Source organism: Protomyctophum bolini (assembly GCF_963924005.1).
Source record: "Protomyctophum bolini genome assembly, chromosome: 16".
NCBI classification, from domain to species: Eukaryota; Metazoa; Chordata; class Actinopteri; order Myctophiformes; family Myctophidae; genus Protomyctophum; species Protomyctophum bolini.
In genome coordinates, this window is record NC_137877.1 from 10,126,847 (window position 1) to 10,143,224 (window position 16,378).

General features: G+C 46.0%; 1 protein-coding gene across 1 annotated transcript in view; it reads right to left on the reverse strand.

The window, feature by feature from the left end:
• ndp (norrin cystine knot growth factor NDP) overlaps positions 1–16,005 on the reverse strand; it is a 25,306-nt gene extending 9,301 nt beyond the window's left edge. The window contains exon 1 of the mRNA XM_080786500.1: positions 15,879–16,005. The gene's annotated coding sequence lies outside the window, so the exon portion shown is untranslated. The remainder of the gene's footprint in view (positions 1–15,878) is intronic.
• Positions 16,006–16,378: the final 373 nt, after the last annotated feature.

Below are 16,378 nucleotides of genomic sequence, written 5' to 3' on the forward strand. Positions count from 1 at the left end.
AACAAATATGCCGGGGAAGAGTCGTCCACCCTGAGCCTCCCAGAAAGGAGATTTATAAACAAGAATATATCTGCAAAATCAATTCACATCAAACGCCGCAACTGACGCCATATCTATGGTTACATGCGGGGAAAAACTTGCTCACCGTTTTATCATAAATCACAAATCCACACAAAAAACATGTGTTTTTGCTTTAAAAAACAGATTGTGCAGGCCCCACGGCAAAATAAGACATTGGCAACCTTTTAAAAACCTAATCACGCCAATGACTTCACCTAATAAATATCCGTGCGAGTTCAAATAGACTGATCTTTCACGGGGGTCGGTTGTCATTTTGGGTACACTGCCAGCTCAGCGCGCACACATGAGAAGGGACTGATTAGCGGTCAGCCCATAGCCAAGCCAGACAGACACTCCTATCACATCAGTTTGGATATGCAGCAAACAGAAGACGCTTCGTTATCGTTGTCATCCACCTGCTATGCAGCCGGCCGGCCGGCCGGGCAGAGGCAGCCCTGCTGTAACTGGATTGCTATGTCGAATAGCCCCCCCACAACGTTATTTGAGCAGGGGGCATCCCTCAGTACAAGGTGATTACGCATTCCTCATTACCGACTCTATTCGTGACTTCCATACCGGTGGGTTTGAGAGCTATGGTGGTGACCTCAAGGCATAGCTACGAATGGCAGCCCCGCTCAGATAATGCAGGCTTGAGGGAGAATAATAGGAGGAGATACTAGCGTGTGTGTGTGTGTGTGTGTGTGTGTGTGTGTGTGTGTGTGTGTGTGTGTGTGTGAATCCACATGTTCAAAGAGGCTGCATGCCTCCCTTGATCCCTTTAGACGGAGATGAGCAATGCCTATTGCAAGCAAGTGTGCGTGCGTGCGCGTGTGCGTGTGTGTGTGTGTGTGTGGTGCCTGCCAGCGCTGCGCTGGTGGGCTGGTGTGTGTGGAGGTAAATGGGGTCAGGAAGTTTGAGGCAGGGTAAAGGCCATTCTGTTGCTCCTCTCTCCCAACTCCCCCACACCTGCCTGGGGATCAGATTTATAGAACCCTGGGTGTCCACAAACAGCAGCTGCATCCTCCCTTTCTCCTCTTCTCTCCTCTTCCTCACCCTGAGCTTGATCTGCCCCCCCACTCCCCCCCCACATTCAATCACACTGTAATGATCAGCGGCTCCACCTCCCTCTGTATCTCTCCTGGATCTCGTTTGGAATCAATCCCGTTCATCGTCCGATTGGGATTCTCTTACTCGATCTAGGAAAACAAATCCTCGGCACGTTCCACCAGTGCACCCTCCCCATCACTCTCTTCATCATATCCTCCTCCTCCTCTCCTATCTCCTTTCCATCTCTCCATCTCCTCACTGCTCCTTTCCTTCACCCCTTGGGAGAGCTCCGACTCCGAACTTCCCCCTCCCCTGGTTTTACTGCTGAGCTCAGAACTTAAGCCCAGATTGGGGCCTTAGAGGTTTGTCTGCCTGGGTTACAGAGGATTGTTGGATCGTGGCTGCCGATATCACCTTGGTTTGTTACTGTTTTCAGTACACCAAGACAGCTATGTTGGCGGCCGAGCGAGGCCCAAATGCAGTACAATCAAGCCATTCATTTTGAATTACCCCATGAAATGTTCATTTCCATTAAAGTAAACAACTCCACCACTCTATTTGCACTGTAGGACATTTCATTTGCAGCAAGACCATGAGCAGATCCAGCAAACCATCATCGAACAAATCCAAACTTTCCATTTGAAAGTGAGCTTGATTTCTTGGAAAGCAAGAACCTGTATTGCCTCCGTTCAGAAAAACATAAATACCGTATGTTTGAGAAATGGTGTGACGGTCCAGCGACTTTGGGGTCTGGGAAAGTAAAATGTTGTTGAATCAGGCCATGGTTAATGTCTTAGGTATAGCGGTGTGTGGCCCAGTGCCAAGGCCTTGGCCCCAGTATAGTCAACCATACAGCCTCTCCTTCCAATCTGTGGCCTGTTCTGGCCTCACTGAAGAGGGAAACATGTCTACGCAATGCACTGCAATAATCTGAATATTGGACTTATTCTAAAGAAGACGATGTTTTTGATAAACCACTTAAGCCCTATTTGTTATTCAAATTAGTGAAAATATAAGACAATCTACGAGCTCACAGCGCATTGACAATTAAATGTGCAGCTTGTAGACCTGCTCTTTTAGATTGTGAAATCTTTTGAAATGTTTTTTACCTGACATGCCCAAAATAGGCATGCAAGGTTGAAAGTGATTAAGCTATGGTTTAGGGGCTGCGTATAATAATTCCATCCTGAATCCTGTTTACATGCTATACAATAGAATGTATACTATAGCATTAATGACATCACTTCATCAGCGACATACACGTAGCAGTTGCTTTAGTACAGTTTCCAGTGGTTGTGAACTTTTAACCCTCTAAAAATCAATGGTTCTCAATCTCAGCCTGTGGGCACCGTCAGACTGGAACAATGACCTTGTCACTTTATTGTTAGACTTCATTGGTGGTTCATACTGTAGCTGTTCCTGCTTCTGACTGTATTTATTTACGAACGTATGTATTTAATGATGATCCTATATTGGCATCATATACTTTAATTTGCATTGATTGTCTTATTTCTTGTATTTGTATTTCTTGTATTTCTTGTATTTGTGTTTATTTAAGAAAACCTACAGTATGTACTGTGTAGTGGGGTTTGAGATGGTGTGTACCCCTCGAAAACAAGTGCAACTCAAGGGGCTTATAGTGAGAACAGAAATGAAAAAAGATACATCCCCAGATGATTAATCCATTTTGGGGCGGGATCCCCTTTTGGTGTTTTAAACATTATGTTATAATTTAGCTATTGAAAAATAGCAGATCTACAAGCTCATAGCGCACCACCGAGTGGCGCGCTACGAGCTTGTAGGTCTGCTATTTTTGAAAGAATCGTGAAAATATTTATTTCAGAAAACTGGAGGATTTAGAAGATTTTTTTTAAAATGTTGAGGTCAGGCCTTAACCAACCCATCTAGACCCCAGGGTTCCCACACATTTTACCAATGAATTTCCCAAACATTTCCAAAACCTTTCCAGACCAGGATATTATATAACGAAGCATAGACAATATAGAATACAGAATAGACTATAGAAACTATAAATTCCTTTCCAAATTCTGCACCAACTTTATTGCAACATTACACCACCTATCCTAGCTGGGCATAGGATCACGCTGCGGCATGTTGTGAGCTTGTAGATCTGTTATTTTTGTCACATCCGGTACACAACTCCTACAATGCCAAGTGCTTGTCAGGGTGGGAGTTCAAATATATTTTAGAAAGATCCCATGTGTGATGTGATGAGTGACTGTGTGTGCTGCCTACCGGTATTCAAAAACCTCACATATCCCTTTTCTCTCAAAATGTGTGCTGTGTACTGTACACGCTATACAAAACATCCAATCAGAGTATACACTGTAATATTTACCTAATTCAAACAATAGCCTGAATATAAAATGTCCATGTAAACAGCATTTTTTGATTAATAACGTGGAGTCATTTTTCAAGGTAGTTGGATTAATGAAGGGGATTTCATACATGTGATGAAATGTGATTGAATAATGACTACTATCTGCGTTTTTGCAGCATTATGCAACACATACTGTATTGCTCCTTGACAACACATGTTCTACCTCCCAGCTTGAAATCATGCCGTAACAGAGAGGACTTCTGTTGCACATCTAATGTAACCCATATTAATGGACCCATCGCTAAGAAGCCCCACCAACTCCACTCTCAAGCTGTATGCTTTTCACCAGGACAATATGCAGACCACAGCCATCTTACCATATAAGTTAATGGCAAGGCGCTAACAAGGTGAAACCTTCCATTGGGCAAGTCCATTCATACATTGCAGGTGTATACGAAAAGCTTGAATTATTCTTTCTAAGTGTTTGTTTCATAAAAATCCACTGTAGACATTCTTTTTCTGTTAGTGTTGCAGTTTGGAAGTGCTCGTTAGATATCACTCAACTGTCCTGCGTACACCACCTGTTTTGAATTGCAGGCGGCAGCAGAACATGAAAACGAGTGCTTCCAAACTCTGATGGCAAGATGGCCGCGGCCTGCAAATGGTATGTTAAATGATGGGATTTCTCTGTATAAATAATCAATCATTTCATTAGCAAGAGCGATCAAAATGCCTTCTAAATCTAGCAACGAGTCCTGCAGTAAGCCATATGCACTGGAAAAAATGTGCATGCCATTATTTCAATAAACTAGAAATAAGAGAAAATGTTAGGGGGAGAAACAGTATCCAACTCACTCAACTTTAACATCTGACAGGAGTTCTCATGTAATGCACGGTAAGACTCCGGCGATTAGTATTATTGCCATCACCTGGGTGGGTGAGTCGTGTCATTTTCCAGACATTAGTTCATCAACACAACCAATGCAAAATAACACTGACAGCTATGATGAGGTGATGGAAGCTTGCCAGAGCATATGCCAGCTTATAGTCACTATAAACTATTTGGATTGGCATTGGACAATCGCTTGTTTTGGGGTGAGGTTCAGCGAAAGGGTCCATTGTACAATATTTGCACAGCATATGGGCACTTTAGGTATTGGCACTTTATTCATTTGCACAGTTTTATTTTGCACAATTTTTTATTGTTGATTGAATACATTTTAGCTGAATATTTTGTGTTTCGTGTCTTTGTTGAGCTGGCCACTCAGCTAATTAGTTCCACCTGTGTGGGCAGCCATGTTTGGTGGTAATCAGGGGGCGGATGTAATGTGTATAATGGGAATGAGTGCAATTGACCATATGCAGATCTCGTTCATCTTGCCAGGAAGGTGGTAACTAAGTGCAATTTTCCATTGACATCCAAACAGAAAAGTTGTATCTGATTGTATCAAACAACGTCAAACTCACCAACATGGCAGGTGATTATATTTCTAAGCGTTGGAGTATGGAAGTGCTTGTTGGATCACTTAACGGACCTGTAGCACCTGTTTTGAATTTGCACATAACGCAGGAGGCAGCAGGACGTTGCTTTACTGATAATGAGCGCTTCCAAACTCTGTCTGACCCAAAAATAATCATCTTCAAGGAATTTCTTGACAGGAATAGCTCATAACATGTCTACAGTGGATTTTGTTTTTAATGAAACAAACACTTCTGACTGTTCTTGGAGCCTTGGCCGTTCGGGCAACTTCACAGTCTTTAAATAAATACTTTTTGAAATGTCTATGGGAAAAATGCATTGGGAATTATTTCCTGGGCCTGGCGTCGTCATGAAAGTGGGCGAGACTGCGACACTCTATAGGCTGAGCATGAAAGGCTGCCACTTTGCCAGTTGAGTTGATTTGAGTCTGTTGAGGGTGAATTAAGAGCTACATGTGGTGTTCTAATTGTCCTGTTTTGTATTTTCTATGGTGAATAAATACACCTTCTGGTTGCAACCTACAAGGCTTATAGGCCTCTGTACTAATTCCAGAAGAACTGAGGGACACAGCCCGCAGGAATGAGTTATCACAACGTGTCCAAAGCGTGTCCTATACCCAAAAGGCCCCCCATTATATTAATGTAAGGACGTTAAGGCCTGAGTTATACTTGGTTGCGTGCTGTGTCGCGCACAGGAAATAGCAGATGTTGTATGGCTATTTGCAGTGCGCAACACCGGCGAGCTACAAAGTATAAGAACACCCATAAGAGGACCCTGAGGCACGTTTTGTCCAACATGGCAATGAGGGAGGCCCGTCTCGACTCTGTCTGCCTCAGAGTTCCCCAGTGATGGATGTAGATTTACAGGAGAAGAGGTTCAGTCAGGCATTTATTTAGCCTCCTAAATTATCGGGTGTTGGTATTTAGCACCCTACATACCTATTAGGCTATAGGCAGCCAGTAGAAGCTGTTCTTAATGCCAAATCATGGGCATTAAGAACACATATCACAGTCTTAACTAGAACAATGTCTATGGAGAGCTGTGTTATTTAATGGCTGAATGTTACAATTTGTTTTCTCCATTAAAAAAAGATGGTGGAGGTGGATGTGATGGTCCGCCTGGTGGAGGTGGATGTGAATGGTCGCCTGGTGGAGGTGGATGTGATGGTCCGCCTGGTGGAGGTGGATGTGAATGGTCCGCCTGGTGGAGGTGGATGTGATGGTCCGCCTGGTGGAGGTGGATGTGAATGGTCCGCCTGGTGGAGGTGGATGTGAATGGTCCGCCTGGTGGAGGTGGATGTGATGGTCCGCCTGGTGGAGGTGGATGTGAATGGTCCGCCTGGTGGAGGTGGATGTGAATGGTCCGCCTGGTGGAGGTGGATGTGATGGTCCGCCTGGTGGAGGTGGATGTGATGGTCCGCCTGGTGGAGGTGGATGTGATGGTCCGCCTGGTGGAGGTGGATGTGAATGGTCCGCCTGGTGGAGGTGGATGTGATGGTCCGCCTGGTGGAGGTGGATGTGATGGTCCGCCTGGTGGAGGTGGATGTGAATGGTCCGCCTGGTGGAGGTGGATGTGATGGTCTGCCTGGTGGAGGTGGATGTGAATGGTCCGCCTGGTGGAGGTGGATGTGAATTGTCCGCCTGGTGGAGGTGGATGTGAATGGTCCGCCTGGTGGAGGTGGATGTGATGGTCCGCCTGGTGGAGGTGGATGTGATGGTCCGCCTGGTGGAGGTGGATGTGATGGTCCGCCTGGTGGAGGTGGATGTGATGGTCCGCCTGGTGGAGGTGGATGTGAATGGTCCGCCTGGTGGAGGTGGATGTGATGGTCCGCCTGGTGGAGGTGGATGTGATGGTCCGCCTGGTGGAGGTGGATGTGAAGGATTTGTGGCTGAGGTTATTCCTTGGCCTCCAGGGAGTGTGCAACTGTGCATGGTCCAACGTGCTGGAGATTAGCTGCTCACAGAAATCGGCCTGTTATAGCGCCACCATGAGGCTGATTTAAAAAGAATTGCACAATATTTGGACAAAATCTGTATGAATAACATTAAAAGATTTGTTTAGCAAAAATTGGCCACCTGAAACATTTGGGTTCGTTTCAGTTTCTCGCTGATCGGTCTAATGGAAGCGGAGATTAGCTGCTCATAGACGGATGACACACGCGTGCGCGCGCACACAGACAAGGACGGACAGGGGCGAAAACATAGCCTCAGCAACGCTGAGACAATTAAACATCATGTAGACATGTAGTCAAGATATGTCATTATGGCTCAATATAAGACGACATATCAGATGACATGACTAAATCAAATATTGCACATTCTACTACATTTGGTGAGCTGCAACCTGGCTTGAGAATAATATTCGGGGAGACGTGCAGGCATACAACCACACTACAATCCCTCCTTTCCTTATACATACTGTACAACCACACTACAATCCCTCCTTTCCTTACATACTGTACAACCACACTACAATCCCTCCTTTCCTTACATACTGTACAAACACAATCCAATCCCTCCTTTCCTTACATATACAGTACTGTACCACATTTCCTCTGGTTTGACAGGCTTCAGGAGGTTGTAGTTATGAGAAGGCAGACATTATGCTGTGTTTCCCAATTCCCATGCAGGTGATGGCAGGCTTGCACGCACGCACGCACGGTCCCACGCATGTACTATTATTTTATTTTTCCTCTTATTTTTAACGAGTGTTAACTTCCCTCTGCGCTTAACTATAACTGCGGTTCATGCTTATACTGGGGTGCAGCTATATCAACTGAATGTCCTTCAGGATAAATACAGGTCTGTCTGTGTATCTACAGTATACCTGTACCAGTATCAACACACACACACACACACACACACACACACGCACGCACGCACGCACGCATGCACACACGCACACTCACAATCATTCACTCAAGTGCTGTCCAGAGGCAATACACAATCACGACTATGTGCAAACCGATTACAATAATTGTAATCGGCTTGCAATTGTCGTAATCGCGATAATTGCAATATTATTTTCACTCTCACTCTCTCGCTCACACGCGTCACAGACAGACTTTCACACGGAGGGTAACACACGGCATTGATGGAGGGATTGGCATGTGTGAGAACTTCTGAGTAGTAATGAAAACAAGGTCAAACGCAAGCCGTGCAATGCCAAGTTGTCCTATCACAAATCAACAACAATGCACACGCATTTGAAGCATCCAACGCAGATGCCTAAAGAGAGTTCACAACAGCTGTCCAACCATATGGTTGCGTCACGTGTCACAAGGTGAAAACACAGCGCCAATCACATAAAAGGTATACACGGAAAACATGGCCCTGTCCCGTAAAATGTTACCACTCGTTTGATCTGTACAAAAGCTTAAAGGAGCACTTCACTCATCTTCATACAATTGGTTCTCATGAATGGTCTCAGAAACCTTCTCGCTCTGTGTCTCAGAGGAAGGCTGTGGACAGTTCAGAAACCTGTCTTCTCGCTCTGTGTCTCAGAGGAGGGCTGTGGACAGTTCAGAAACGTGCCTATCAGTGACTGTGACTTATATAATCAGAACTGATTGATGACCTTACTGTATAGTGTAGTATGTGAAGATGAGATTGAAAATGGGTAAAGTCAAGTGTTCCTTTAATCAACCGACCCAAAGCTGTCTCTACATAACCACAGATGCACGGACAGTACTTATAATGTTTGATTGATTGCAGGGCCAGCTGAGCCAATCAACATTATGACGGATTATTCTGACCCGGCCGTTAATAATACAATAATGTGTCGTTGTGCATGCATGGCACACAACATTAACCCATTCTGAACGGGAACCCATTTTGGTGTTAGCTTTATGTTATGCTTTAGCTATTGAAAAATAGCAGATCTACAAGCTCATAGCGCGCCACAGAGTGGCGCGCTACGAGCTTGTAGGTCTGCTATTTTTGAAAAATCGAAGAGCGACTGACATAGAAGACATTTTTAGAATCTGATCTCAGGTCAGAATGGGTTAAAGACGAAGGGCAAGACTCACCGAGTATACCCTTGGTGAGTATAGGATGAACTGAGGCCGTGCCAATTTCTCTATGAATTATATTGCTCATTACGCTGAAGCAAAATGACAGGATTGCTGCAGTGGCTATGATGAACTATATGTAGTGCATGTGTTTTTCGAGCTGTTGATGCACAGTCTTTGCTGTGCATAAAGGCACGCACTGTTATGTCGTTTTCTCTCATTTATCTGTTTTAGTCGTCAGATCGGCATCAATAAATAGTCCGTCCGTCGTTAAGAAAAGTACCCTAAAAGAAAGTGGGATCGTTCACAGACCAGTGCAGACTACAGCAGAGGAACTATACTGCACTGCATGTGTTCACTGTTTGAGGGTGATTGTATATAATTGTTAAGGCAAACAAAACAATCAACAAAACAACACAACACATCGCTATGCGTGCCCCGGTTGTTTGAGCCAAAGTGCAACTCCTCCAACTGTTGCAGCCATATGTTGTGTCAATAATATCTCATTCATACCAAGTTTAGATGCACAATATAGGTGGGCTGCATCTATGCTACTGTATATATAAATACCCCCTGCCCACCTCACATATATGTATGGGTTTCTGTTTCCACACACGCACGCACGCACACACACACCATACAGCCAGTAACACGCCCTGAGGGCAAGAAGCGACCGTGTGCACGCATCTGCTTGGGTGACGGCAGACGGCAGAATGAATCCTGTACTGGCCATATATGGAGCGTGTCTTGAGTGTACAGGGTTTGATGAGGTCAGATCAACATATGGAATGTCAGAACATGGTCAGCTCCATATATGGAGATCTAATGGTTTGAGGTCATATGTAGAGTTGCTGGCCCGGCTCCATATTATGCAGATCTATAGGTGATGATCCAGTCTTCTCCATGTATGGCTATCCAGGGTTTGATGAGGTCAGTGTCGTGATCTTCATATATGGAGATGGCCTTATATGGTGGCGTGACGTGTCACAAGGCGTGATGTCACGAGGCGTGGCCATATATGGAGGCGTGATGTCATGAGGCGTGACCATATATGGAGGCGTGATGTCATGAGGTGTGACCATGGAGGCGGGGGGTGACTGAGAAACTGACGGACGGGAGATGCAGGTTTTCATAGTAAATGCGACCTATACGGTCACAACAGGTCGTCCTATTGAGAGGCAGAGCAGGTCGTCCGATGATCCATGGGTCGGCGGTTCGAATCCCGGCTCCTCCTGTTGAAGTGTCCTTGGGCAAGACACTGAACCCATATACACCTATACAGTCCCTCCAATGAGTCGTTCGGCGCTAGCTTGCCACCATTGGTGTGTGAATGTGGGAAGTGAGGACGCAGGCGTCGACTGTTTGCTTCTTCACCTCCTATGATGTATCAATGAATGAACCACTGTAAAGCGCTTTGAGCAAAAAGCGCTATTAAAAATGCAATTAGCCTGTCGCTAAGTCCCACCCAAGCCCGTTGTTGGCCAATACCACATTAGCAACGGTTACTAGGTTAGGATACTCGGTCAAGCTTGCAATGCTGGTCAAAATGGTTAAGCAGTGTCAATACATATATTTGCTGTACAGCATGTGTGGATTTGTTTTCTTACCTTATGAGCAAATTAGTCCATTCCATGAATTATTTTGCTCCGTTGTGCAGTTTAATATAAAATATAGGCTCTCATTGACTTCCATTGTAACGGGAAACAGCTCTCAAAATCAGTCAGTTAGCACATAAGCGAACACAACAAAAGCTGATTCTGACAGTTTACTGTCACAATCAAATAAGACGGCATGAGTTTTCCTGATGTCATAAACTTTATGACATCAGGAAAACTCATGCCGTCTTATTTTCGTATTTTGATAGATTTATAAAGTAACTATATTGGTTGGAGATATACAGTGAAGCGGTTCTGGTGTTCCTCGTTTGTAAACAAGTCGCCATGCTGTTGCACCCATGCAGTCCCAGACATTTCTCCTAAAGCGTCTCCCTCAAACACGTCCAAAATTGTGTATGGTGTTTGCGACAAGTGGACGAGATCAAATGCATTTGTTTACATCCTACTGAGGCTACTTCAGGAGTGTGTGTACAGATTTGGACCAATCAGATCGTTTTGTAGGCAAACTTGACAGGGTTGCCAAGTCTGCTTATTTCCCGCTACTTTTGGCTTAAGGCTAATAATTAGTACTGTAATACATTACCAAAACATTAATTATCATAGACATAGGCCTACATAGTATTTATAATGATAAATGCATACAATATCTTTATTAGGATTATATATGGTCATATTATTGTGTTTGTTTTGGCTTGTTTTTCTTGATTTGGCTTTAAGAGTTGGCTTGTTTTTGGAGGTGGGTTGGCTTATATCTCTCACACAATGTGGCAACACCGAAGTCAAAACAAAAACATTAAACAAAGTTGATTTTTATTAAAAATAAAACCGCATGAGTTTTCCTGATGTTATAAACGGTCATAATCAGCTTAGTGTTCTAAAAGAGTGAGTTTGAGAGTTGTTTCCCTGTTACAATTGAAGTCAATGAGAGCCTATTTTTATTTCTAATATGTAGGCTACTATTAAACTGCACAACAGAGCGAAATAATTAATGGAATGGACTAGTTTGCTCATAAGGTAAGAAAACAAATCCACACATGCTGTACAGCAAATATATGTATTGACACTGCTTAACCATTTTGACCAGCATTGCAAGCTTGACCGAGTATCCTAACCTAGTAAAGTAACCGTTGCTAATGTGGTATTGGCCAACAACGGGCTTGGGTGGGACTTATAGCGACAGGCTAATTCATTTTCAAATCCTCTGTTTTCATTTGTAACTCAGAGAGTTACGGAACCTTTATACGGATGCATTCGGTTATACATTTGTGCACTCTCTGACTTACACGATGACGAGGACTATATGGACTATAAACTGCCCAGCGTGTAGCGAAGGCGTTCACGTGGCCGCTCTGCTGCAGGTGCGTGACTGAGTGGAAGCATTGCTGGGACACTGGTTTGGTGTGGTCTCTGGGGTGGGGACTGGGAGACAGATCTCTGTTGTGGTAACTTGTCTATGTGGGGGTGGGTGGGCAGGGATCTCTGGTGTGGTGGTCTCTGGGGGGGGGGTGGGCAGGGACTGCTGCAGGGAGACAGATCTCTGGAGGGATCTTCCACATTGCATGGCAGCTGAGTCCACAGTTGTTGCCCGCCCGTGGGACAGCCAGGCATGAGGCCTTAGCTGTCTGCATAGGGCGGCGGTGGCGCCCCCCCCTCCAACCCCACCAACCCCATGAACAGGTGCACGCAATGACATCAGACGAGGAGAGGAGTCAGTCAGGGGGACTGACTGGCAGGTATATAGAGGCATGCGTCACTGAGTCTGCGAAATATGTTTTGTGCTTTTCATAGATCGATGCTCATGAATATCTTTCTCCTCTTCCCTCTGCTCCCCCCACCTCCCCCGCCCCCCCCTCGACTTTCTCCGTGTCATTAGTATTCATTATTCGCTCTCGCTCTCTCTCTCTACCTCTATACGTCGTCTACCTCTCTCTGCCCAGAGGTTACGTCATTGCTTTCTGTTTGTCGCCTCCCCCCCCCCTCCTCCATCTCACCTCCCTCCATTGTTTCACCAGCTTTTAATAAACTAAAGGGCAGATTCCTGACGGGAGAGCGGGAGGGGTACACACGCACGCACTAGTGTCGCACACACATATGCACACACACGCGCACGCACGCACGCACACACACACACACACACACTCAGACACACACGCACACACACACACACACACACACACACACACACACACACACACTCAGACACACACGCACACACACACACACACACACAGACCTGCAACACAACACACAGACCGCTTGGCATACCAAGTACCGAGCTGACCACTGTCGATGTGTGCTGGCGCCAAACCCCCAAAACACACGCACGCATTCGCACACACACACACACACACACACACACACACACACACACACACACACACACCTTCTGCTGTTATTTAAGCCTAACCTACATAATACTTCGTCACATATGGCACGTTGCTCACCAAAAATAACGGATTTTCTGTTGTTTGGGGGGGGGGGGGGGGCGAGCGACACCGCCGTGCAGTGGAGTATATAAAACGAGGCTTCGCGCTCTCCACACGCCAGCCTACTAAAAGCTAAGCTCCCCACTAAATATACCCCAGCCTGGTAAAGATAAGACAAACAGCGTGGATTTGAGGGCAGTCCGCAGCCAATGACAGGCAGCCCATGTGAGCCAGGGCTAAGCTTATGTTAGCTTTACAATTTGGGCTTCTCAGAAACACAGACAGAGAGAGAGAGAGAGAGAGAGAGAGAGAAAGCACACAGATGACATACACACACATAGTATGTTACACATTTCTGCATTATAAGTTGTGAGTATCTGTGCATTGCTTCTACTTATATACCTCCGTGTCTGCCTGTTATGTCTATACCGTGTGTCTGACCTGTTCACATCATGGCGTTAACCTTGCTTTGATGCACAGACCTCCTCATCTCCATAGCTCAGTTGTTAAGTCTCTCACACACACGCACACCCACACGCACACACGCACGTCGCACACGCACACGCACACACACACACACACACACACACACACACACACGTGAGTGCCGCACACACACTTTTCCAATTAAGCCCTGCCACCAATCTCCTCTCCTCTCTTTACGCCACTCTGCACTGCTCTATATCCACATCAGGATAGATGACATGAGGGGAACACATTGACCCCCCGAGAGCTATATTTCTTAACTTATATACACACTCCGTCACACAATGGCGATATTATACTCTCTGAAAATAGCAGATCTACAAGCGCCTGCACTGTCATGAGGTATATAGTCAAGCCTCTATTATTAGGTTATAACCACAAGGAGTTATATTACTGTACACAGACCTATATAGCATGTAAGAATCATGGAGGTGATTGAGGATTTTATCACAGTGGAGCATGGTTTTCCTTTGGGGCATGGCTATGGCGCAGATATCTGTCACGCTAAAGATGTGTCTACGTGGTCACTGGTCGGTGGCCCTGGCCGGTGCGTGCGGAGCATCCATTTGTCAGGAGCGCAGCATTCCTGCGGCGCTGAGAGACACTGCTGTGAACTGCCTATCGCTAGTTTCAACACCCACCAAATAAATACACGCATGCAGCGGCCTCTATGTGAGCGAGACGGAGACGAATATGAGAACAGATGCACACAGACATGCGGGTTGACGCACACACGCGTGCACGCATGCACGCACGCACGCAGGCACTTGAAACAAACCTCCTTCACCTCAATCCACTGTCTCCCCCCCCCCCCCCCCTAAACAATACAAGGGTGATCAAACTTTTTTTTTGTGCTTGTTTCTGTTTCTCATCTGTCACCATGGCTTCTATATAGTGGAGATATCTGGACAGGGATGTCTGCATCACTTGGTCTCTCTCTCTCTCTCTCTCTCCCTCCTTCTCTGTGTCAAGAACTCTGTCACTGGCACCTCCTCCTCCAGGTCTCTCCTTGACTCCATCTCACACGTCTCCATTTCATTCTGTTTCTTCTATTTATTGTTTCCTTTGGTCCGTCCTCTTATGGATTTTATCGTTCCAACCTCGCCCCCACGCTCTCTCTCTCTCTCTCTCTCTCTCTCTCTCGTTATCCAGAAACTCGTTATACTCACTTCATTTTTCACTCAAACACCTTCTCTCTATCCTCTTCCGTCTATATTGCCATCCACCCACCCTCCCTCACAGACAGAGACACACACACACACACACACACACGCACGCACGCGCACGACACAGTCACACACAGACACAGACGCACGCTCTTTTTTCTCCCGCAGTTAGTTGGATGGAGGTGGCGCTCGTCTCTCACTTGGACCTACCACAGAGTCCATTACATCTGTCATCATCTCCTTCCAGCATAAACCAGCAGCCTCGGGGTCCAACACAGAACAGAACAGCCCCCCTCGTACACTACACGCATGCACATACACACATACACACACACACACGCGCACGCCTGCAGTTATCAACGCAGTTACTAACCCGTGCATTTATTACGTGTTCATATAGGCACAGGCATGCACAGCAGTGCACGTCTAATATCTCTCATACACACAACTGCTCTTAATCTCTGTTTCAACCGAAGGCTCTTAGTCTTTCCAAACTGTGGCTGTCAGACCCTATAAGTCTACCACAGGCAGCCAACACAAACACGTTGCCTTTCTTCTAATCTACACATTATTCTGTCTTAATCACAACCACTCGCAGCAGAGAAAATACCTTCAGTGAAGGAGGAAGGTGTGCGGATGACAAGCATATTATAGATGGTCAGGTGGACCCTTCTTGTTAAGATGAGCAGAATTCAAAACTCAGCAGTATAGACTCTCACTGCTTATATGACAAATATGACATGATAGTATTAGCTGACCACATGCTCTCATATTCATCTCATATTCAAATATTAACATTATCCCCAGCGTCACAACCTATATAGTAATTGAATCTTGAGCGTGCAACATGCCCAGAATAAAATAATTACATCCAGCCGAATAAAACGTTGGGATGATGTCAGCTTCAAAGCAACACACATGGTCTACACTGAGAATAACCGCGGTGACGAGTGACCGCAATACATTTTGAGGAAAAAGATATTAGGAAGAAAAAAAAGAGGAAAAAAAAGACAAATATCCCAGCAAACAGGTGGGCGTGCACAGTGACGTCCAGAAGGTTCATTTAACTCCGCCATGTGTCAAAGGTGACCCGCATAGCACACCACCACGGCTGTGAGCTAAATGAGCGCCCTGGGTTTGACTGTGTATACTGTCTATATAGGAGAGTCCAGGTGCACTATAGATCCTTGCATGGGTGCAGGTTGGCAGTCAAGAGGAGAAGATGCAGGGGTTCCTTGAGGTCCTACCTTGAGCAACTCCAGCACAGCAAAGATGACCAGTTGGAGAACGGACGGTCTTCGCCCACCCAGCCAGCCCCCGGCCGGGGGGGTGGGGGGGGTGGGGGTGTGGAGGAGGGGGGGGGGGAGGGAGTGAGGGAGGGGGGGTGGGGGGGGGGAGTCTGCAACGCGCACTCACAGACACATGTATAGCATCGGACAGGATAGCCCCCCCTCTCTCTGCAGCTCAAACTCTTGTTTTCTCCAAAGCCTCTTGTCTCTCTGTCTGTGTATACCTTCACTCACACACGTGCAACTGCTGTGTACTGACTGATTGTCTGAGCTCTGCTCTCCCTTTCCTCTGTCTTGCTCTGTTTCACCCCCTACTCTCTCTCTCTCTCTCTCTCTCTCTCTCTCTCTCTCTCTCTCTCTCTCTCTCCACTAAACTCCATATACTCTCTCTTTCACAGTACTCTCTCTGTATCTCTCTTTCCCCCTCCCCTCCCCTTCCCCGACTCCCTGTCTGACAC